We start from the raw sequence: 25,502 nt of genomic DNA on the forward strand, positions 1-25,502 counted from the left end.
TCTCATGAAGACCGGTTGCAAGACGCCCGAGGATGAAATTGGTTGAGCGTGTTTTTGACGTTTGCGGAGTCCATAAACAACGTGACATATGCCCGTACACCCAACGTGACCTAGGCTACTACTGGTTAAACCGAAGGTTCGAACAGGTCCGATCGGCTGATCTGCTCGACAGACCGCCTAGACCTTGTGCCACATCCACCTGGACTCGCCACGAACTCCCCGCACCAGGTCGGGACCCTCGGCTCGGGGAATGAGGAGCAATTGATGAAGGGTGATTTGGCCTGACCTAGTAATAGGAGGACACGTGGACACGACCTGACTAATAGCTGACAACTCAGCCTGACATACCAAGACCGCAACAAATCGAACTCGGATAATCAAACCACCTTGGCATGGGTCACCTCGGTACAAGGTCACATCAGGACCACCTCGGTCCCAAGGCACTTCGGGGTTCACTCCAGTTCGGGACTGAAGAGCATCAATTTGGGGATACTGACTCATACCACTACTTGACAACCTCAAAAACCTCGCCATCAGATTCCAAACCTTATGGGATCACGCCTCGTAACGGCAAGCCTTATCTTCCTCCCCGCCCGGTTTGGGTGGAATAGATAAGCCTTATTAGTTGGCAATGTTATCCCCCAATTAACGCGGAAATGGATCTCGTCGTAATGAGGATCTCGGAACTGCTCCGCAAAACCCGCGAGGACTTCACTATTTAAAGGCTCCAACCCCGAGGGCACAAGGTACATGTGATTTCTCTTCTCTCTAGCTCTCTATGTTCTCAAGCTATTTCAGCTCACAACAAGTATACTAACTTAAGCATCGGAGCGACCTCGCCGAGCTAGCCACGCCGGGTTCTCTGGTCGTCTTCTTGCAGATTAACCTCGTCCGTCGTCTGACTGGAAGCCAAGTCACCTCCTGCGGGAAGCAACTAGATCGCGCTACATCAAAGACCATCAACATTTCAAACTTTCTCCTCTTGTTTTTCTCTTGAGATTCTCTCTCTTCCCTTTTTTATTTTTCTCTCCCCCTCCGTTCTCCTTCAACCACCATTGTCCCCACCTAAAACGGTACTATCACCAATGATGCCTCAATGTTCTCTCTTCAATTTTACAACTTCACCTCAACTGCCTTTCTGAGTTCCTTTTTCTTCACTCTCTCCCCTTCCTCCGTATCTTCTGATTTCATAGAAGAAGTTCTAAATCGGCCAAAAAAAGTAGAAAGACCCTCCTCCCTATCTTTTGCATAACCAAAGACCCTCCTTGTTCATTGTCGCCGATTTATTTATTACTTGAGGATGATGAGCGTACCCGTGGCACAACTAAATTACTAATGCATGAAACTTGCTGATCCAATATGCAAAAATAAGCAACAGAAAATGATCTGAGACTCAAGCCCTTGAAGCAAGGTGCAAATGAGGGACTAGTTAATCCGAGTTGAGTTTTGACCTCTCTTGACTCTTTTTCACACATAACTTTTTCATGTGTTTGATATAAGCCATGTACCCCTTATATAGCAGGCTCCGTCTCTAACATTTCCTTGTGCATTTAATGCTAATAGGGACATTATAAAAGAACCGTTGGTTGACTAGGTCAAAGCTCCTCCGGATTGAAACAAGTGTTTCATTGACCAAAGATCTTGTTACTTGATCATCCAATCTACATTGGGCCAAATGGTCCACCATTGACTCCATAAGAACTGGAATGGATCTGCTTAGTATTCCAATAATAATATCTTTATGCAAGATATATTTGTGCAGAAAACAACTAAAATGTTTTTTTATAGAAAAATAGATTAATAATAATACAAAAAAATATTTGATTGTATGTACAACTTGTACGTGTGAACAGCATAGAGATAATTTGTTCTTCATCAACATGTGGCTTGTCAACATGTTGAAGATTAGCAACTGAGAGCCTATGTCCACTTCTCTAACAGCTTTTCAAGGTTCTTTGAACTCATTCCTCTTTTGTACAAGGCATTCAACGCGATGGCATTTTCTTTTCTTCACCTCAAATCTAAGTGCCGAAGGAGGGCGGTGGCGAGAGAGAGAGAATAGGGGAAAAAGAGAACGAAATATTGGGTTAAGCAGAACGAATGGGGAGACACAGAGAACTACTGAGAGAAACGGGGAGGCAAGGCGAATTTAATTTTTTTGGAATACAGACTTTCGTTAAATTGTGATTAAATAAGGGAGAGTGATGTCGCCCTTTTTCATTCGCGGTTGTAGAAAATTTTCTGCAACGTTGATGCTTGCTAGTTGCGACTTACCACTTTTTAGAATCTGGACTGCCGTGGAACGTCGCGGGCCACGCAATCCCTGTTAGCACCACGCACCTGCAGCCAGCAACGACATTAGGAAAAACAGTTGAAGACAGAAAGAGGATATACATATAATCGTGTCGACACTGCAACGACGATAGCCATTAAGGAAAACGGGTGGGGATGGGCTGTGCTGCCTGTCTTCTATCTATAGAATCCAGCTGATACTACTGTCTTCAGTGAAGGGGTTTTGATTTTTGTGAAATCAAAGCTGATCAATTGAATGGTTCTCACTTGTCCGTCGTTCTGATATCCTTGCAAGTTACAACGAATATTTGTCCAATCGAGGATATTTCCACCATTTCATTAATTTAACACATTAAAAGTTCTCTGCTCTCCGTAGATTTTGCGAACCATGTGAGCAGGTGTTTCACGCATCTCCTAGAATGTCTCATCTCCTTTATTGAAGATCAAAACTAATACCAAGTACCAAGCACATGGTACGCATCCACACATTCCCCAGGGTATATGAGAAAAAAGATGCTGATGCTTTGGCCACTCGAACAACGGCCAATCATGGAGGTGAGACCATAGGAATTGTTGTCAACGGATTGAATGGACTAGATTTTTCTTTTTCATTTTTTTTGGTTAGAGAATGGACTGGATTTGCTTACTTTCAATTTGTGGCTTCTGGGAGGCACGAAATACCATTCGAATCACACTGCTCCCTGGTGAGTGGTGAAGGTAAAGCCAGCTAGAGACTAATGATGAAAATAGATAGCCTATAAGATACAATCTACAAGACTACGTTGGATTAGAATCTCGTTTCCCTGTTACAGACCTGTTTTTCTTCGCCATCGGGTCCCTACCAGTAGACTCTCCTGTTCCTTTTGATAGACGCGAGGGTCGTTGCTTGGCACTTCAGTAATTTCTGGCCGAAGCAGTTGCATTTCACAACAACAACGACAATTATTATTTATTTAATTTTGATTTAGAACGAGTTTGACAGTTTCTTAAAATTATATCCGGTTTGCTCTTTCTTCGGCACCTCAGGGTTTCAGAGATCTGGTGGGCGGGGAGATGCCTGAGGCCCTGAGCAAAGTAAGGTCGTAAAAATGTGAATCGGTCTATATATAGATATGCTTCGACATAATTGTCTTGAGCCATTTTATTTTCCTGTAAAAATCCTTTAGACCCGATTAGACGCACTGTTTTTATTTCGTTCTTCCCTTTCTGGGTTTAGTTCTGACTCTGGAAGGCTTAGCGACACTGAATGACAGATGTTTTCCATTTCAGGAAAGTTTTTGTCCCCCTTCTTAAGTTAAGTTTAGGTTTCTAGGGTTTTCAAGGTTTATATTTTCTAGATTAATTTGGTTTTATGTTCAAGTATGGAGAACTGAGCTTCTTGCTGTGGTAGGTTTCTCACTTTCTTGGCCTTGTTTTCCACTCTTAATCGTATGTGATTGTTTATGCTTTCTTCTTGGATTGAATTTACGGATAGGAGTTGTATATTGTTGAAATTGGGTTTATTATATTGGTACCTTATTGTCTCCTTAAATCTTAAATTTTCAACTTTTTCATGGACTTTTGAAGTTACGAGCTGTTTAGACGGTGTTTATATTCTTAGCGTTTCAGAATTTGGTTCTGATATGGGATTTATTACTAAGTCTGTCAATTCTTTTCCTGTTTCCGATTTAGGTATAGCTTTTGGGCTTTTAATTTTTTTCTTTATTTAATATTATTTGTGGTTTTGATGATAATATCTTTGTTATGTCAATTGGAGGATGATTTAAGATTTGGGTTATTGCGGATTCTATACGTTTTCTATTTTTCTCCTGCATGCAATTTTTTTTTTTTATTTATTCCTTTGCTTCTATGTATTTACTCAGGAGTAGTTTTTGATGGAGTGCACTCAAATTTTGTATGCCTTTTCTTTCTTCTGCTGATGTTATTATATATTTCTCATGTTTCACCATCTATGATCTTCGCACTTTCTGACTCCACCTGTTCATTTGCAGGGCACTTTGCACTTTTGATTGAATGAAGTCTGTTTGTAAAGCATGGAAGGAGCTGGTGAAGAAGTTACAGAAAATGATGTGGTAGACTGTGTACACCTCAGAAGGAAAGAGAGTGATCATTTGTTCAAACCAGGGTATCACAATATGTTGGAACCATCTCCAATGTTTATACCTTTTGGAAGTAATTGGCTTGAGAGCTCACCCCAAGGATTTATAGATGCTTTGCAGGGTCAGAGCCTAAATAGGTGTTTAAGTTCTGCAGTTGGATCAGAACCCATGTGTAATTGCTATCCATCATTCTTTTAGTGATGCAGGGGTGATGGTTGAAGAATTAACACTGAATAGCTACAAGAACCCAAACTTATCTGTGGTTGATGGCTCAAATGAAAGGGAAGGACCGGTGGTTAGGCAGGGCCAATGGCAGCTCCTATATCAAATAGCAGGTGGGCTGGGAATTGAAAGCTCACAGGGAGACATGGTGTCCAGAGATAAGGAGCCAGTAACATGAAGTGGTGGGGAGGATATGGGGAATATGTTTCTCCCAGAATTTTGGGGACAGAAACCTCATGTCTATAAGGAATCAATTCAGAACTCTGAAACTCCTAGACATTTAATCAATGGTGATAACAATGCCACCTTCAATAATGGGTTAACCCCAGGAGGTATTCGGACAAAAGTTGTCTGCATCTGGATTTTCTCAGTTTTTTGTTAAGAATACCTTAAAGGGGAAGGGGGTTGTATTAAGTTATCCAGAAGATCATGATGGCATTGCCTCCATGGTTCAGAATAATGACAAAACTGTTTACGTCAATAGGATAGCTTCTGATCCATCACTTAATTCAGGCGCAAAAGCCAAAAATCCATCCCCAGATAGTGTTGCTGGGCTTTGCCTTGATTCATGTCATGATGAAATAAGTTTAAGAGAATGGTTGAAACCTGGGTCTCGTAAAATAAACAAAGTAGAGAATCTGCATATATTTGTGCATATTGTGGAGCTGGTGGATCAATTGCATTCTCAAGGAGTTGCCTTGCAAGATTTACGGCCATCTTCTTTCAAATTGTTGGCATTAAACCGGATTAAGTATCTTGGTTTATTGGCCCGGAGAAAACTGTTTGAGAGTGTTAAAGGCCAAGATAATCCCTACTTGGATCATCTATCCTGTAGGAAGAGGTCCTTGCATCAGGATCTAGATGTCTGCAATAGTTTATACACAAAGCATCAAAGGTTTAATTATAACATGGCATTTGCTTTACGGAATTCCCAATTTCCAACTCAAGTTAAGCTACAATCTATAAATGTTCAATTGGAAGAGAAGTGGTATACCAGTCCAGAGGGGCAGATTGAAAGGGGTTGCACATTTTCTTCCAATATCTACAATCTTAGGGTTCTTCTCTTTGAGGTGTGAATGTTCTCCTTAATCTGCTTGCACACACTTGCATAAATACATACCATGTGAAATTTCTTTTCTGTTGTTAATTTGCTACTTACATGTTTTCATTCCATGTAGTATGAATGCAAGTTTTTGATGTTGGAGTCTGTTACTGCATATGCTTAGAAAATGAAACTTGGCAAGTCTATGTACATTCATGTGCCATATGATGCACTCCTGAAACTACTCAGAAGAAACCATCCAGGTCTAAATCATGAAATGGATATCTTTGGTCTCCAGGACAGGCAACTGAACTCTGTCTAGAAACACTTTGTGGGTTCCTAACCAAGAATACAGCATTCCTTGAACTTTCCTTAACACCACCTCTTCAGATTCCTTTTTTTTTTTTTCAAAAATATGGGCATTCCTTTCAGCCCAAAAAATTTCAAAAGGCACCAGCTGCCATACCAAAGATCCCTTCTACTTGGACCATAGTGTTGCCAGCTGTGCAGAAAAACAATCACTGATTCAGGAGAACAATCTTCCACTTTTCTTTTTTTTACTCCAAACTTATTCATGGTGGAGGGGTGGCCACTGTAGATTAACGACCTTCCACTTCAAAATAGCTTTCACCCACACACAAAGGTGCACTGCAAGACTGAAATGCAGAAGATATAATTCACCAATTCCTTAGCACTATTCCAAATAACAAAATAAATTCATGGTCACGTGTTTTTTTTTGATAAATATAAATTCATGGTCATGTTCAATAGTCTACTTATGATGCAAACATTATATCAGCACTGTTTAGAGTTGTAACTTGATTATGTATTCTGCTGCTCAATTGCTTATCCAATGCTTTTACTTTATTTATTTTTTTTAATTTTTCAAAATCATTTCCTCCCTGAATTTGATTAGAAAGCGTAGATTTGGAACTAATTCTGGGCTATTTCAATCAGCTATTTAGCTGTTTTGAATCATGGGAAGTGCATGCTGCTGCAATGATGGATCTCCACAATCGGATTCTTCCTCCAGTCTTCCTGTCAGAGTAACCCAAGGAGGCTGGGTTCTGTCTTTGGCTGCTTCATCCCGAACCTTCTTCACGGCCAACAACAAGGTATTGCATCTATCCTTCAACTTACCACTTCCTTCTGTAATTTTTATGGTCTGGGTAATTTAGAGATGTATGTCAAGGGTTGAGAATGGTAAACTCAAAATGCCTGGCATGCAATGATATTAGAGTTATATGATAAAATTGGAGTTGTTATTAGCCAAATGCTAGTGAATGGAAGTAAATATAATATTAATTTCTCCATGTTAGAGTTTTGAGACCTTGTTTATGCTTCCATTTGGGGTTGGATTAGAGTTTCTAAGTAAGCAGTTCCTGGTTGGGTGGGATCTCTGTCAATGTGGAACTTCCCTATTTGACTGATGAAAAGGGGAATGACACTGGAAAATGTCCAGTGTGGTCTCTATTGGAAATTTTGTATGGTGTGGAGAGGAATAGGTTACAGCCGGTTGTGTCAACCAAGGAAGAAGGAGAAGGGGCAACTGATTTAGCAGGTTGTCGGTGGAGTGTAAAAGAAGAGGAGGGGGCAAAAAAGACAAGAATTTTAGGGGTCTTATGGAAATTTCCCTTTCGTCTTCGAGGAAGGGAGAACAGGCTTCAATAGACTCTCAGAGCAGGAAGTGGAAACTGTCCAACAGTGAAGGTTGGATCTAGGTCATTATGAGATGCAAAGGCGATGGGAAGAATGGGGTTTGGGAGGGAGGGAAACCGAAGCTCCTTCGAACAGATATAGATGAGAGTGAAGAGGGAGAGATCTCAGCAACACCAGGAAGAAAGAAGTCTCTAGTGAATGACAATCACACTTCAGATACAATTGTAACAAAGGTTACAACTGTTTCTGGAGTAAGGGAGGAAGAAGTTGGGGTGGAGACAGTAGATGAAGGCAAAGAGGATAAAGTGGAGGTGGCTGTAACTTCGAACGACAAAGCTCCGCCTCTGGTAGGGATTGAGGCAGTTCCAGGCAGATTTGAAGATGTTTTTTGTTGGCAGGAGGTAAGTGACTCAATGAGGAAGGCCTATCCCCTGGCTCTTTCCCTCATCGTTCTTCTCCCCCTGGAGCATCTTCTATCTATCTCTGCCCCACCTCTGTTTTGGAGTAATACTGGGGCTGTTTCCGATGGGGTAGGGAAGATTGTATCCGTGTCAGGGGGCAGGAAGTCTGGTACAAAAAGAAAAAGGGGGGGGGGGTGTGAAGGAAACAAGTAGAGTCTATACTAGGAAGGAAAAAACAAAGAAGCTTTGGGGGAGGAAGCAGGGAAAAAACAATCAGTAATACTGGGGCTGTTTCCGATGGAGTAGGGAAGACTGTATCTGTGTCAGGGGGCAGGAAGTCTGGTACAAAAAGAAAAAGGGGGGGGGGGTGTGAAGGAAACAAGTAGAGTCTATAATAGGAAGGAAAAAACAAAGAAGCTTGGGGGGAGGAAGCAAGGGAAGGAGGGAGCTGGAGTGGAGGAGCTGAGGGACGTGGCAGAAAACAATCAGGAAGGAGAGAAGGTGGTAGAGAGGAAGGAGACATCAGTGGGTAAGAGGAAGGTGGGTATCGAAGAACTAGCAGAAAGACAGATAGAGGTAGGTAAAGCCTTGGGTCTGTTTTTTCTAGGGTGAGAAGTGGTGAGAAAAGCTATTGATCAGTATGAGAGGTCTAGAAGGGAGAAACAAGAAGGAAGAGATAACGGGGGAACCGCTGAAGGAAGGGGAAGAGGAGACATGCAGGGCTGACGGAAGAGGAATAGAAGGGCAGATAGAGGGGGAGAGGGGAGATGCGGAAATGAAGCTTCTATCTTGGAATGTAAGGGGTCTAAGAGATGGGAAGAGGAGAGAGGTGGTCAAAAATCTTTTGAGAAAACACAATCCGGATGCTGTATTATTGCCGGAAACAAAATTGGAATCTTTTGATTTAAGGTTGAAAAATGAGACCTTGGGGTCAGATAGAGGAGAATGGGCTGAGGTGGATGCAGTGGGTCTGTCAGGGGGTATGGTGGTATTGTGGAACATATGGAAGGAAAGAAACAGGACTTTTGAAGACAAGGTTTGTAGCATGGAGAAGATGGTTGCGGCTGTGGGAAGATCAGTGGTAGAATGGGTGTTGATTCTCCCCGAACTCAGTCAATTAAACAAGGAGGATTTTGGGAGTGGGTTAGGAGAGGTCATGGGATATCAAATATGTAATGCAGAGCCTGTTATCTAGTTTGTTAGATGACTCTTTTGTTTTGTTTTGTTTTCTTTGTTCTCGAGTGCTGTCTTATCACCCTCTTTTTGCAACTTCTTTTCTTTTAATAAAATTCTTGTTATTTACTTATAAAAAATAATAATCTATTCTTGCATTTCCCTTTCATGCAAAGCTGTGGAATGTAATCATGAATACCTTTGGGTGTAGTTGTTTTCCAGCGTCGATATCCCTTTTCCTGCTAGGTCAGCAGCTTGGAAGTTTAAGAAAAAGAGGGAAAGTGCTCTGGGATTTTATACCTTTGGCTATGTTATGGTGTATATGATCTGAAAGAAATGTCTTATTTTTTTATGAATTATGATCTGAAAGAAATGTTCAAGTGAGTGAAAATAAATCTAGCACATAGGAAGTGGTGATAGGAAGTATCAAAAGCAAGCTATGTTTGTGGATGGCTTCTCACAAAGACTTCAAAAGACTATCGTATATTATATTTTTTTTGAAAGGTTACTTTGTTCTTATGTTTATATGTTCTCCCTTCTTTTTGAATGAAAATTTAATTTCCTCAAAAAAAAAAAATCACACTAACTAAACTGTGTATTGATCCATGCACAGTTCCTTGGTATACATGGTAAATGGATATGTAATTACCATTTTCTTAGTAGTATATTACATTACCTTTTCAAAAAGAAAAAGTCTCAATGTATACCAACCTTCTTCAAGTACAGAGCATGTGGCATACCTCTAATTAGTGTTTAGAATGAAGGACATGGAGGAGTAACCTCTTTTTCTGACCAACCTGAAGAAAAAAAAGGAAAAGGATGGAATCACCCCTCTCCTGCTCCTTCACAAAAGTGTTTAATCTGCTCATATTCCAGGGAAAGCACATATAGACATGCAGAGAGACTGCTAAGATCTGCCATTTGATAGGTCCAACTAGGGGAAAGGACTTTCTTAGTTTTTTTTTTTTTTTTTTTTTTTGAATTCTTTGATCAATTAGTCCTCTAGAGTGTTTTCTTGGTCAAAGAAGAGGAACGAACCTAATGTCCATACATCTAAACTGTTTGCATTCTTTTATGTCTATATCTATCTATCTACACACACGCACACGACACACACAATAAGAAGGGGCTAATTGTGCAGGAAATAAGAGAAGGTATACTTGGTTATTTTTAATTATTTGAATGTCTAGATTTTTTTCAAATAGGAGGTTTTCTTAGCTGCAATTCAAAGGTGATGTCTGAGTTAGAGCTAAAATGTTAAACCACCATTTATGGATTATAATTCAATCTATGTTTCCTTCAATCTGGATTCTAATTTAATCCATTTACCCAAATTTAAATAAATATAAAATGACATATAGGTATTTGTCAGGTTTTGGAGGACTATTATCATGCTAATTCTAATTATGTGACTAAGTTGGTCCTATGTATTTTGGATTATGAGATCAAATATTCCAAGGAAAATGCACTGAGAAATCTGTTGTGTTGTAACAGGGAAATTCTACAATCTGATTTAATTTGTGAATCTCGAGATTTTTCAACTGGAGGTGAAGAAGGAGCATTGTCTGTTGATGAAGATGATGCTGAGTCAGAGTTGTTACTACATTTTCTCATATCTCTGAAAGAACAAAAGCAGAAGCAGGCTTCCAAGTTAGTTGAAAATATTGGGTGCTTAGAGGCAGACATCAAGGAGGTTGAGAAAAGGCAGTTATCAAGAACAACTTCTGTTCTTTCTCAAACACTTAAAATCTTCTCCGATGCAAGAGAATTTGGGTTCCTTCTTAAAGAACCTTTAGGGTCAGAGCCACATAACAAGCTACCCCGTGTCAACTAGGAATGAGGCTAGGTTAATGAAGAATATCAGTCAGCTTGAAAGTGCATACTTCTCTATGAGATCCCAAGTCCAGCTTCCAGAAGCTGATTCGACAGCACGCTTTGATAAGGATCTGCTAAAGAATCGGGATAGATGGTGTTCAGAACAAAAATGGGTACTGAACCAGAGACGTAGTGATTGCATTGGAGCATTTTTTGATGGTTTATGCAAATATGCTCGCTACAGTAAATTTGAAGTACGTGGAACATTAAGAAATGGGGGGGATCTTGTCAACTCTGCAAATGTAATTTGTTCTTTGAGTTTTGATCGGGATGAGGATTACTTTGCTGCTGCTGGAGTAGCGAAGAAAATTAAGATATTTGAATTCCATGCCCTCTTGAATGATTCTGTTGACATCCATTACCCAGTGATTGAGGTGTCAAGCAAATCTAGGCTCAGCTGTGTTTGCTGGAACAACTATATCAAGAACTACTTGGCTTCAACTGATTTTGATGGTGTGGTCCAGGTTTGTATTCTTGTGCCTGAAAAGTTCCTTTTTACCAAAAGGGAGTACATGGTTCAGGATGTCATAACATCCAGCCCTGATTTCTACCTGCATTATATGTGGGACACAGATGCAAAGATGAAAATTTTGCAATGTATCAGCCAATACGTGTTGTATCAGTGGGTCACTAATACACGAAATGCTTGGTGTTTTGGGGTTTTAACCTATTTCAGGGGGGGGGGTAGACAGGCCTTATACCGACCCTTTTGAACAGGCTTGAAAAAAAAACTAAAAAAAAAGTGTCCTCTACAAAAGTCTGATATGCCCCATCTGGTGTATTGGACTGTATTGGTATTTGGAATTGGAACCTTGCACAGATCCTGGGCGGCTGGGCCACAATTGGTTTAATTGAATTGTCCCTGAACTGCATTGCTTAAGCACTCTGTATCCAAATATATTAGACAAGTGGATGATTAGTGGAGATCTAACATAAAGAATATTCTGGCTTAAGTAAAAAAGGCCATTACCAATATTCTGTTCTTAGACTCGAACCCTTCTTAAGTATATCTCTTATTTTAGAGTTATATATATATCTTAAGTATTCTTTTTTAATTGAGCAACTTTATAATCTCTCTCTCTCTCTCTCTCTCTCTCTCTCTCTGTATATAAATGTAAGTACAAATATAATGTATCAATGTTTTGAAAAGTGGACCAGCTCCAGATGGTTGAACCACGTCCAAAGGAAATTTGATCCTTTCCGGTTCCTAGACATGAACCAGCTGGGATGTATTAAAAAAAACCATTGATGTGGTCAAAACATGGTGGAACTGTTAACTTGTTGAACTACTTACCTTGTTTTTGCCATTTTCTTATTTTTATTTTTATTAGCCTACTTATGGTTGTCATGCTGATGTCACAGCCAAACATGTTGAACTCTGAGGAGAAGCCTTTCCAGTTTGATGCCTGGTCTGGCTTTCATATATGTATGTATGCATGTGTGTGTCTACATAATTCATACATACATAGCCTGGCAAATATTGGTTGGTAAGAATGTGTTTTGTATTGAAAATGAAAGTAAATTTGTTTCTTCTGACGTTTTTGCATTCAAAGTGAGCAAAATTTACGTCCAAAAAATGGAAGCAAATTTTTGCACTTGAAATTTGTCAATGTAAGAAAAGTAAAGTATAAAAGTAATTCATAAAAAAAAGTATAGTCCAGTCTTGAAATTGTGTTTGTACCCATCACAACCAAACACAATATAAAATTTATCACAATGCAAAACCAAACCAAGTTTGCATTTTTTTTTTATAAATAACAAAATTTCATTAATATGAACAGAAATATATGCACAACTTCTGCATCCCTAGGAGAGATGGATATACCTACCTCACTCCAATACAATAAAATGATAATGGAGTCCGATACAAATGGTCCCTATTAACCCCTTAGTAGCTAAAGAATTAGCCAAACCATTTGCAGCCCTTGGTACACAGTGAGTTCTTATCACCATGTTCCTTGTTAACCATTGAATCCAAACTGCTTTCTTCTTTATTCTTATATCCAACAACCACCACCTGAGAGTTCCCTTCAATGATAGCCCTCTCCAAATTCATTTGTTTTGCTTTTGTACTCCATATAAAACAGCATGAATTTCAGCTCTTGTTGAATTCCCTAAATCATCAGGACTTGAAAACAAACGAAGTTTGCATTTTCATGAATGGAACATATTTGCATTTGCACTCTTACCAAAGACAACCTTAATTGCATTGGTTAGACATAGATGGTAACTTAAAAAAAAAAGTCCAAAATAGAAAAGCATGATACGAGTATATTATATAGGATACCCATATCAATATCAATGTCTGGGATTTTTGGGAAATGGAGAGTTGGATCCCTGTTTCCCATATTCATGTCTGTGTGGGTATGCATATCTGGATATTATAGGTTCACAAAAAAAAAAGCCCAAAATAGAAAAGCATGATACGAGGATACCCATACCAATATCTATGTCTGGGATTTTTGGGAAATGGAGAGTTGGATCCCTGTTTCCCATATTCATGTCTGTGTGGGTATGCATATCTGGATATTATAGGTTCACAAATATTGGTTTACGTAGGAGTCTGACTAAACCTTCAGTTAGCTTTTAGTTTTTCTTGGTAATCATTTCAAAATACCGAGGGAAAAAACAAGGAGATAATAAAATACTACTAATCAATTTCTTAACCTCACTTTTGTTGTTTTAGACTGATGCTATTAACATTTATTATTATTTAGTCAGTTTAATGCATGGTTCTAATCTTCATTTGTCTGGATTGTATGTAGTTATGGGATGTAAGCACCAGTGAAGGGTTTTCTCAATATACAGAGCACCAAAAAAGAGCTTGGTCTGTTGATTTTTCTCAATTAGACCCCACAAAACTAGCCAGTGGAGGTGATGACTGTTCAGTGAAGCTTTGGAGTATTAACGAGGCATGCTCTCTCTCTCTCTCTCTCTGGTTTCCTTTCTGTACCATTTATAAAAATAAGGATGGTAACAATTGTTGCGTCAAAAAACCTGATTTTACTTTCCCTTTTTACCCTCTATATTTTTCGTTTTCCCAATATTTAACTACCATAAGGCCGTACACAGTTCATCTAAGTGGGGCAAGGACAATGGTCGAACACCCTGATAAAAAATTCCAATATTGCCCTTGGAAAGTGGAAATGAGAGTGGGGCCAAATAACAAATGTGTTTTTGTCCCATTCTCACCCCTGATATATAATTCCAATATATCCAAGTAAGATTCACCTCTCTGAAGTGTTGATTTTGTCAATTCCAGTACAATTTTTCTCTCTGAATATTTATTAAAATATGCCAGCATTTATTGTTAATTAATGAAACTGACTAGATATACCCAAACCCATCTGAAACCACTTAATCTTAAGTCCAATTAACTGTCAATTCCTTGTAGGAGTTTATCAGTTTTTTTGTTTTTTACTTTTTTTTTTTTGCAAATTCCAAATAGTCTGAAACATTGTAGAAAGCCACGTATATTCTATCCTATTTAGCATATATCTGATTTTTATTAAAATAATCCCTGAAAAACATTGTTTTTTTTGTTTATATGATACATCAATGCTGCCTTTGTGTTTTGGTTACAAACTTTCTTAATTTAGACTCCCCAAGGAATTCACTATTCATTTGTATCTCTCCATAAATTTCCTACTAACATTATTTCTTGTATCTATTGCAGCAAGATTTGACCATTTCTTTTTTGAAACTTGTGCAGCATGAATTCATATTGTCTAAAATATTTGCACGTTCATTTATATTTCATTCTGATTATATCATCATTTTCAAACTTGCAGTTGATATCCTAGGTTGTATGTAAATGAAGCTAACTAGATATACCCAAACCCATCTGAAACTACTTAATGTTAGGTCCAAATCCAATTAACCGTCAATTCCTTGTAGGAATTTTATTAGTATTTCTCTTTCATTTTAGCACAAGGTGATTGCTTAAGAAATTTTACACTTTATTTTCAGCCCCAATCTTCCTTGTATAGGTTTTTGCTAAGAAAGCTGGAAAAGATACCCACATACTGATCTCTGCCCAATGTAATCCTTTAACCTATCAAAAATTTGAATTTTTCAGATATACATTTGCTTATTATTGTACTTTGCACAGTTACAATGGTTGAATTGTTTATGAGGAATAGTCTATACTATACAAATTACAAACTCTTAAGTTGCAAGTATAGATATTAACCTGAGTTTGCCAGATGACAATCAACTAGACATTAACAATTCTTCAAACGAACCAATCAGAGACCTCCTGACTGGAAGTCCACTCAACCTCCTTACCAACTTGATACATTGAGGTGTTGGGGCTGAATTAGGACCCTAATGCTTCTTGTGGATGTTGGGGCCATTCTACTAGTCCTAAGCAAAAAAACTGAACTTTGTTGGGACACAAATAAAGGGAATACAAGCATACAAGAAAAGGCCACGCTAGCCTTTAAAGAATGTAACTAACAGCCAACCACTAGAACAAACTAGACAAGTGGACTGGACAAGTGAAGAGGCTGGTATAACAGAATTGTAACAGCAGTATATAAATAAGGAAAGGAGGTTAGGAGGGGATTGTCGATTTGGGAATACAATCTCTCTTTTTCTCTCTCTCTCTCTCTCTCTCATTCAAGAGGTAAGCTCCCTCCAAAGAGTCCCTGAGTTAGGCAGTACCTAACAAGTTGGTATCAGAGCCAAGATGCCAAGCACAAGGTCATCAGCAATGGAGAACAGAGTCGACAACATGGAAGGAGAAATGCAAAGAATATCGGCTGATGTCAAAGAAATCAAAGAAAGCTTTGCATCCTTGTTTGAATGACTGGCACAGGCACCACCTGCGCCGAATCAGGAAGAGTGCAGTGACACCAGTCATCGAAGCGGATTAAGAACAACAAGAATTGAGTTTCCCATCTTCGCAGGGGGAGATCCCACATCCAGGCTTTTGCGAACAGAAAGATACTTCAATTACCACGACTAACAAGGACCTGATTGTGTTCCATTAGCTTCTGTACACCTGGAAGGAGAGACGATCGTCTAGTACCAGTGGTACCGGCGACGACACCCAAGGGCCACATGGGCAGACTTCACCGACGCTTTAACCATGCGATTTGGAGTCTCGGCTTTTGAGAACTATGATGAAAGCCTCGCTAAGTTACGACAGACCGGCTCCGCCCAAGATTATCAGATGGCATTCGAAAGATTGGCTGTGCGCGTGCAAGGCTGGCCAGAAAACGCGCTTGTCGGCAGTTTTGTTGGTGGACTCAGGGAAGAACTGCGACTGGAGGTAAAAGCCATGCAGCCCACCACCGTTTTTGAAGCAGCAACCTTAGCTCGATTACATGAAGGCAAACTAAATCAGGCAAGAAGGATTAATCTACCTCTGGGAGCTGCGATCAGACCAGGTATACCAAACCCAGAACCAGGTATCTTGGGTAAACCGGAGCCCAGATCAGGAGTAGGAATCATAGGCAAGGACGCCAACTCTGGTTCAGGCCCTGGCTCAGCCAAGAGGTTAACCTGGGCTGAGATGCAAGCCCAACGGGAAAAGGGCCTTTGTTATGCATGTGGAAACAAATTCGGGCCGGGCCATCGCTGTAAGATCCCTCAAGTTTTCTTCCTTCAACCTGAAACCGAATATGTCGAGCAATCAACGGACATTGAAGAGCCAATGGACAACCAAGAATGGGGGCAATGGACAAAGGAATAGTCGGAAGTATCTCTTCTAGCCTTGATCGGTCTTGCTTCTTCTCAAACTATGAGAGTAACCGGACTAGTACAAGGGTGCCATGTGACGGTTTTGATAGACAGTGGCAACACCCTCAATTTCATTACCCAAACATTGGTCAGACAACTAAGGATTCCGGTCCAACCATGTATAACCTTTCGGGTGATATGTGATTGGGCCCGTCTCACCATGGATTTTCAAGTGGGCAGCTCACAGGTGCATATTCAAGGGCAGCTATCCAAGGGTCCAGGACCTATTAGTCTCGCCTCCCTAAGGAAACAGGTGGTAGACCCAGCCCACATCGTTTTAATGCAGATAGACTCCCACGGGAACGGCCCCATTCTAGCCCAAGGAAGCAGATCCGAAGAAGGCCGCACACAACCACAACAGCCACCTCAGAAGTTCTCAGTGATCTTCCAAGAACCTAAGGAACTACCACCAAAGCGTGCCCATGATCATTGCATTCCATTGCTGCCCGGAACTGCACCTACAAATGTAAGGCTCTATCGTTACCCCTATTTTCAGAAACTAGAGATTGAGAGGCAAGTGCAAGATATACTTGACAGAAAAATCATACAACCCAGCCAAAGCCCATTCTCCTTGCCAGTATTAATTGTGAAAAAGAAGGATGGGACATGGCAGTTTTGTATAGATTATAGGGCTTTGAGCAACATTACTGTGAAGGATCGATTTCTCATACCGATAATCGATGAACTACTAGATGAACTTGTCATGGCCACCATATTCTCTAAACTAGAGATTGAGAGGCAAGTGCAAGATATGCTTGACAGAAAAATCATACAACCCAGCCAAAGCCCATTCTCCTCGCCAGTATTACTTGTGAAAAAGAAGGATGGGACATGGCGGTTTTGTATAGACTATAGGGCTCTGAACAACATTACTATGAAGGATCGATTTCCCATACCGGTAATCGATGAACTGCTAGATGAACTCGGCAGGGCCACCATATTCTCTAAACTAGACTTGAGATCGGGATATCATCAAATTCGGGTCCATGAGGGAGACATTCACAAGACTGCCTTTCGTACACACGAAGGGCATTATGAATTTCTGGTTATGCCGTTTGGGTTGACCAATGCGCCAGCTACGCTCCAATCCCTTATGAATGACATTTCGACCCCATTTGTGCAAATTTATACTCGTTTTTTTTTTTTTTTTTATGATATACTTGTATATAGCGCTACATGGGGCGAACACCTAGTACATCTACAAATCACCTTGGAACTGCTAAGGACTCATAAACTCCTTGCAAAGGAGTCAAAATGCGCATTTGGACAGACAAGTACACTATTTAGGGCACGTGGTCGAAAATGGCATTGTAGCAGCAGACCCGGAAAAGATCTCAAGCATGATAAATTGGCCCCGACCTCAAAATGTTAAGGAGTTACCAGGCTTCTTGGGTTTAACAGGGTACTATGGTGATTCATTAGAGGGTATGGACTGATTGCTGCCCCATTGACAAGTTTACTTAAGAAGAATGGGTTCTGCTGGACTAGGGAGGCCCGACAGGCCTTCGAGACATTCAAAACAACTGTCTCATCCCCCACCGACGCTCGCACTTCCAGACTTCTCAAAGGACTTCATCATTGAATGTGATGCGTCTAGCCAAGGAGTTGGTGCAGTCCTCATGCAAGAAGAAAGGCCACTAGAGTTTTTTAGCAAAGCAATGACAGCACAGAAATGGGCCAAATCAATATACGAACGCGAACTGATAGCAATTGTTCTTGCAGTTCAGAGGTGGCAGCCCTACCTTCTAGGAAGGAGGTTCATCATACGAACTGACCACTAGAGCCTGAAATTTCTGTTGGAGCAGTCCGTACTATCCCCGGAACAGCAACAATGGATAGCCAAATTACTTGGCTACGATTATGTCATTAAATACAAGGCAGGGCACACTAACAAGGTGGCGGATGCACTGTCACGCCAACCACAACTATTTCCATTACTTCTCACGGGCTCAACATGTTCCATCATGGGTCAGCTAAGGGAAGAAGCTGAAATACACCCACAACTGAGCAAGCTGCGTTCACAGGTCCAAGAGGACCCTACTAGCCACCCAGGGTACACAGTGGAGAATAACTTGCTGCTGTATAAACTTCGAATGGTAATACCACAGGATTCAGCCCATATCCAGCAGAGACTAGCCACCCAATTCCACTGGAAAGGCATGCGAAATTCGATCCAAAAATTCATAGCCAAATGCGTCATTTGCTAGAAAAATAAGGTGAATACCCAGTCTCCAGCAGGACTGCTACAACCACTCCCAATTCCTACACAAGTGTGGGTAGATATATCCATGGACTTTATAACGGGGCTCCCCCTTTCCTATGGCAAGTCCGTCATTCTCGTAGTGGTTGATAGATTCACCAAATACTGCCATTTTCTCCCTCTGTCTCACCCCTTTACAGCCTCCATGGTGGCTGAGATTTTTACTAAGGAGGTGGCACGACTGCATGGTACCCCTAACTCTATTGTCTCAGACCGCGACCCTATTTTTATGAGTCGTTTCTGGGCAGAACTTTTTCGACTACAGGGAGTGAAACTCTTCAAATCTACCAGCTACCACCCTCAAACAGATGGGCAGACTGAGGTGGTCAATTGGAGTTTGGAAACCTATCTAAGGTGCTGCGCAGGGGATAGGCCATGTCAGTGGCTCAAGTGGCTTCATTGGGCAGAATGGTGGTACAATACCACGTATCATAGTGCAGCAGGAATGACTCCCTTCCGGGCTCTATATGGACGGGACCCACCTCCCCTACTCCCATATGAGAAAAGGTCTACAGCAGTAGCAGCAGTAGAAGACCAACTCCTCTAGCGAGATATGGTGTTACAAGATCTCAAATCCCACCTCCATCGAGCCCAACAATAGATGGCGGACTACTACAACAGAAGGCATAGGCCTGTCCAAAACCAGATTGGGGAGCAAGTCTTCCTTAAATTACAACCATACAAGCAAGTTTCAGTAGCAGGCCACTGGTGGAACAAACTGAGCCCTAGGTACTTCAGCCCATTTCGGATTGTGGAACGCATTGGGTCGGTGGCATACAGGCTTGACCTCCCAGCAACATCAAAATTACACCCTGTATTCCATGTATCCCTATTCAAGAAATGGCCAAAAACAGGAGCAATAACAACAACCACCCTCCCATCATTCTAGGAAGATGGCCAAATTCAAACTGAGCCCACTCAGATAACAGATTTCAGGTGGATACGCAAAGGGAATCACATCAAACCAGAGGCATTGGTGGTGTGGTCAGGTCACCCAATTGAAGATGCAACTTGGGAACCTTAATTGGATTTATAGAATAGATTCCCACATCTTGACCATGAGGGCAAGTTCACTTTCAAGGGAGGAGGGACTGTTGGGACACAAATAAAGGGAATACAAGTGTACAAGAAAAGGCCACGCCAGCCTTTAAAGAATGTAACTAACAGCCAACCACTGGAACAAACTAAATAACAAACTAGACAAGTGGACTGGACAAGTGGAGACGCTGGTATAACAGAATTGTAACAGCAGTATATAAATAAGGAAAGGAGGTTAGGAGGGGATTATCGGTTTGGGAATACAATCTCTCTCTCTCTCTCTCTCTCATTCAGGAGGCAGGCTCCCTCGAAAGAGTCCCTGAGTTAGGCAGTTCCTAACAAACTTCCAAACCCTTAAAGGTTAGAACAAATATCAACTTTCTAGATTGAAATTTACCAATAAATAAAGATTGAAGAGGGAAGAGGGGTATCTTTTTGTACTCCCAAATGTATTTCCACTGGTAGGTTGTTTAAACTCCACTAAACACCCCAACTATAATCTTGCCCCTGCATGTTATGTGCACCTAGATATTACTATTCTGTTTATCTTGCAGGATCCATATGATTAAATGGGGAATCTAACTAGATGATTCCAGTTATTTCTACCACATGAAGGAACCCTGTACCTAATGCAGGCTAGCCATCAGATGGGGTATCCATTTGATCAGCTTTCTTTTCACTCCTCTAGTCCACGTAATCCTTATACCCCTCCTTGTACTGAAGTTTTCCCTAGAATTTGTCATCCTTGGATTTGTTTTTTCAAAACATTCCTGTAAAGAAGGGCTTCTTTTTGACAAGTGGCAAATTTTATCCAGAAATTTTCTCCTGAATTTTGGGTGGAGAGAATTCTATGGGCTCTCTTTGGGCCCAAAAATTTCAATGGAAAACTCCTGGTTCTTTTGGACAGTTCTTATGTTTATTCCACATGAGAGAGATTTGTTGGGCCAAAGTAACCTGATTGGATGATCCAAGCCATCTGTTTTTTGTTCACTCATACTAGAGATAGAGAGTAATCAAACCTGGTGAACTATAGACAATCTGAATATCAGATGGTGGTCAGGCTATTATTGACCTCAGATACATTCTTCTTTTTCCTGTTTTTGCTGCTATTGTTGTTATTTTTGTTTTCCCCTTTTCTACTTTTTTGTGTCTGATTTTTTTTTTTTTTTGGGGGGGGGGGGGAGTTATCAAACTATTTGTTTTGCACAATGTGCAAATTCATATTGAGTGTGATTATTTTGTACAGAAAAGCAGTATCAGCACAATCAGGAATGTTGCCAACATATGCTGCGTTCAGTTCTCCACTCACTCCACCCATCTATTGGCTTTTGGTTCTGCTGATTACAAGACTTACTGCTATGATCTTCGCAATACAAGAATTCCCTGGTGTGCATTGGCTGGTCATGGGAAAGCTGTCAGCTATGTAAAGTTCTTAGATCCTGAGACCCTTGTTTCTGCATCCACGGATAACACCCTAAAGCTCTGAGATCTCACCATAACCAGTTCTAGTGGTTGTCCAATGCTTGCAGCTTAACGTTTAGTGGTCACACTAATGAGAAGGTTGGTCTCTCTTCTAAACGTTTAGTGCTTGCAGCTTAACGTTTATAGCTTATCCACTAACTGTTTGCTATTTGCTTCCTCAGAACTTTGTCGGTTTATCTGTTTCTGATGGATATATAGCTTGCGGTTCAGAAACTAATGAGGTATACCTAGATTTCAATATTAGGTTTAGGCCTTTTCTTATTTGTTTGTTACTTATGATATGTAAAGCTCAATTAGGATATTCAATGTTCTGGGTCTTTAAACTGTAAATAGTCCATACATAGCTTTCTTGTGCATGCCATACAATAATTGTCAGAACTTTTTGTGCTTCCTGTCCTTGTGAAATTCATGCTTCGAATTTAAAATGATATCATGGTCTTAAACTCTTAATCACCTGAATCCGATACTATATCATGCATTTGTTGTATTACTTAGATGCTTATGGTATCCAATCAGGTCAACTTTCATATAGTTCAAATACTTCCTACAAAATAACAGATGCTCAGATTCTTCTTAATAGTGTAGATTGTGCACCATGATCAATGAGTTCAATTTTATATACTATTCAGATTTTTTATATCTAATAGTGTAAATTGTGCACTTTGTCCTAGTAACTTGATGTTTCATATGGCTCATACTGGGATATCATGGGATGATCACAACACAAAACACTATGGCAATGAAAACACCACATATGAAAACTTGGGATCAGGAGACCTCAGCCAAAATCCAGCCTACTAATCTTATATGTAATATGTCCATTCAGATGTCCTGTGGCCTAGTTTGAAAATATCAATGTTCAGAGAACCGGACCGGTCATAGAACTGGAGAAGGGAGAGAGGTTCACAGGTCATAGGTTCGACTGGGGTTTAACCGGAGGTCGAACCATGATGACGTGGCATATACATATATATTATGGGTCATATAAATACTATATATAATATATTTTACAACTTTTTAAAACAAATGACTAGGGTTCAAGTCTTTTAATTTACATCTTCTTTAAAATGCGTGGATAATAATGTAATATGTACAATAAAAGGTGAATTAGTGGTAATTAAGTAATATGTGAAAACAAGAGGTCTTGGGTTCAAATCTTGTAAACAACATTTTAAAATTTCACCTATGTATGGACCCAGGCGGTTTCATAAAACCGGGACCAGTTCACTGGTTTTCTGGTTAAACTGGCCAGTCAGCCGGTTTCCACTGGGTTTTAAGCAAGTCCAGTTATTGAGGTGTGACCGAACTGGTCACCCTGGGTCATGGTTCAACCGGCCGGTCCGGTCTAGTTTTCTAAACAATGAAAATATCGTAGGTGGAGAGTTTGGTGACTGGAAGACTCTTAACATATGTGATATTCCTTTGCACTGTCAAAGAAGGGCAGCCCTTTGCATGAGGCTCCCACCAATGCAGGGTCTGGGAAGGGACAGATGTATACACCCTTACCCCTGCACATATAGAGAGGTTGTTTCCAAGATTTGAACCCTGGTCACCCAGGTCGCAATGAAGCAACCCAACCGTTGTGTCAAGGTCCACCCTCCCTTTGGGCTGTCAAAGAAGAATGGGGAAAATATAGTTTGTTGTTCACCTGTTCCATAGAAATTGGACAAGGATTTCTAACTCTTGTTGCTTATACTCATTTCAGGTTTTTGCATATTATAAATCTTTCTCCATGCCAATTACTTGTCATAACTTTGGCTCCATTGATTCTATTTCTGGGCAAGAGACTGGAGATGACAATGGGCAGTTCGTCTCTAGTGTATGTTGGAGTGGGAAGTCAAACATGGTCGTTGCTGCCAACTCTGGTGGGAGTAAAATTGTTGCAGATGGTGTAAGGAAGATATACTTCTCCATGTTTCCAAAAAAGAAGGTGCTTTTGCCAGCTGTGCACTGGTTTTGCTTCCAGAGGTTAGCAAGGTCTTGGGGTGGACATCCCTTTCCCCCCAAACAGAGCATAAAAAAAAGGATGTATAGCTGGAAGGTTGGCAACAGAGGCAGAAGAAAACTGAACCCCCAGTTAATTTTGTGGTTTGAGTTGTCTGCTGTCTGTTTCTCATCCTTGCTCACACAGAAAATAGTGAGCCACTGTTGTCAAACTAAACAGCTCAATCAGTTTCACATTATGGCTTTGCTGTGATCTCTCTGGCATCAGAAAGGGTCTGATTCAGTTGAATAATAAATGGCATGCAATTCAACTATTATAGCCGATGGAACCCCAACAAGTAATATGGAAATTGATGCAGTATCTTCTACCATGGATGAGGTGCAACCGCAAGGTTAATACCACCAAATTTTGTTGCAGAGTAGGGGCTTAAGCACTTACGGAGAAAAGTTTAGAACCTGGTCCTAGGTACACAAGATGGATGAGGCCATGAGCTGGTGGCAATAAGTTGAGCTTCACCTTGCATGCTGTCCAACTAAACGTGGGTTGTGTGGGATCATATTGGAGGCAGCAAGTAGGTGCTTGGAGCTTGAGGTGACAGGAATAACATCTCTGTGACCAGAATGTAAATTTTGTATATTGATGTGAATGAACTGTGCAGTCCATCTATGCATGTTTTACAAGAATTTGTTCATTAGAGAGGATACTATTTACTGACCTTTTTGATCAGTTCAAGAACGTTCTCAATTTACGTGTATCTAAATAAATCATTATTGAAATTTATAAATCATGTATATTTACAATTTTCCAGAGAAATCCCATAAAAAATTTTGTACTTTTAGAGGAGTGTGTGTGTGCGCTTGCGCGTCTTTTTTGTCTTTTGAGACTTGGATTATGGATAATTTGAAGGGAGGGGGAGAGTAAGTTTTTATCATACACCTCTCAGTTTTATTAATCTCGTCATATTCTCACTATCATGCAATATTTTACCTTTTTTGTTAGTTGTCCAAAATCCAAACATGTAGCAGTACCATTGAAATTAGGAATTCGGATTAGTTTAGATGTTCAGCGGGCTGTGGTCTGTGGAACCAATGATGTGGTTGCACGCCGGTAATAAATTCATGAGCCCCATTGTAAAAGACGAAGGCCTCGTGTATTTAATATGGTGTAGAACCTTATCATTGGTTCTATAGTCCGCTGAACAGTTAAAGTGTTTAGCTAAATCTTGCTCCAAAATTAGGACAATTAATTGGACACGAAGCATGGAGGAAATGGTAGGGAAACCTATTCAAGGTTTGTTTAGATTTTTTTCCCTTTTCATTCCTTTCTCTGCATTATTTTTCAAACCAAACACAACCTTAATATAAGATAGTGTTTGATAAGATTCAAGTATGACACTTGAAAAACTTGTAACTAATCAACCAGTATCTTGACTAGGAGGGGAGGGGGTATTAGAAAACGAATAAAATATATTATTGTTTTATGCTTTTAACGATGTGTTTTCAGTGAATTATTTCTTAAATTAGATACTTTTGAGACTTGTGTTAGTGTAGAATGTTCTCAGCCATTAAATAGATTTGGGGAGTTCATCTTGACAATGTTGACACTGGTGTACTGTCAAACTAGTGGAATAATTTGTTTCAGTTGTTAGGGTTAGACCTTAAGCACAGCCAGTGGGTGTTTAGAAGAAACATTGAACTTGGACCAATTTTCAGTTATACCTTAGACCTTGGAGATGCATGGGCAAAAGTGAAAAATTGCACCTAACCCCATACTTGATTATGATATTACACTAGGTATTGAACTAACCCGTCTTTGATGTTCAAACTAGTGAGATCTATCAAGGGTCAAATACTTGGGCATATTGGGGCAGTTTGAGAAATTATTTGAGTGAGTGATCATAGTGATATGATCGACCATTTTGTCAGACAAAGTGAATATTAGGCTTTACACTCTCTCTGATGGAAAGTAAACTAACGGCGGTGGATTTCAACTGTATTTGAAATCCGATTTACAAAATATATTTATATGTTATATTACTATTTTTATGAAAAATGCTTGCAAAATGTTTTAATTCCAAGATCCATTCGAGTAGAGCGTGTGATATTGCATTTTGTAGGCAGGGAAGAGGTCCTTCCTTGTGGATAGTGTTCCGATGATTATGGGTTGAGATGTTAGATGTAAGAGACCATTATAGAGTTGATTACCTAATGAGTTTCATCTTACATAAGTCCATTATCCTTGGGTTTTCATAGGGTGGCTGAATCCAATG

The 25,502-nt window shown here is 40.2% G+C and overlaps 1 pseudogene across 1 annotated transcript; it reads left to right on the plus strand.

Moving 5' to 3' along the window:
- The first annotated feature begins 3,239 nt into the window (after positions 1-3,239).
- On the plus strand, positions 3,240-23,322 carry LOC148879683 (protein SPA1-RELATED 2-like; annotated as a pseudogene). The gene is made up of 8 exons (XR_016104306.1): positions 3,240-3,371; positions 4,284-5,683; positions 6,613-6,770; positions 10,383-11,227; positions 13,529-13,675; positions 21,053-21,366; positions 21,450-21,509; positions 22,994-23,322. The product of XR_016104306.1 is annotated as a protein SPA1-RELATED 2-like (transcript).
- Positions 23,323-25,502: the final 2,180 nt, after the last annotated feature.

Source organism: Nelumbo lutea, chromosome 1 (genome assembly GCF_056320005.1).
Source record: "Nelumbo lutea isolate HS-2025 chromosome 1, American lotus-T2T, whole genome shotgun sequence".
Lineage (NCBI taxonomy): Eukaryota > Viridiplantae > Streptophyta > Magnoliopsida > Proteales > Nelumbonaceae > Nelumbo > Nelumbo lutea.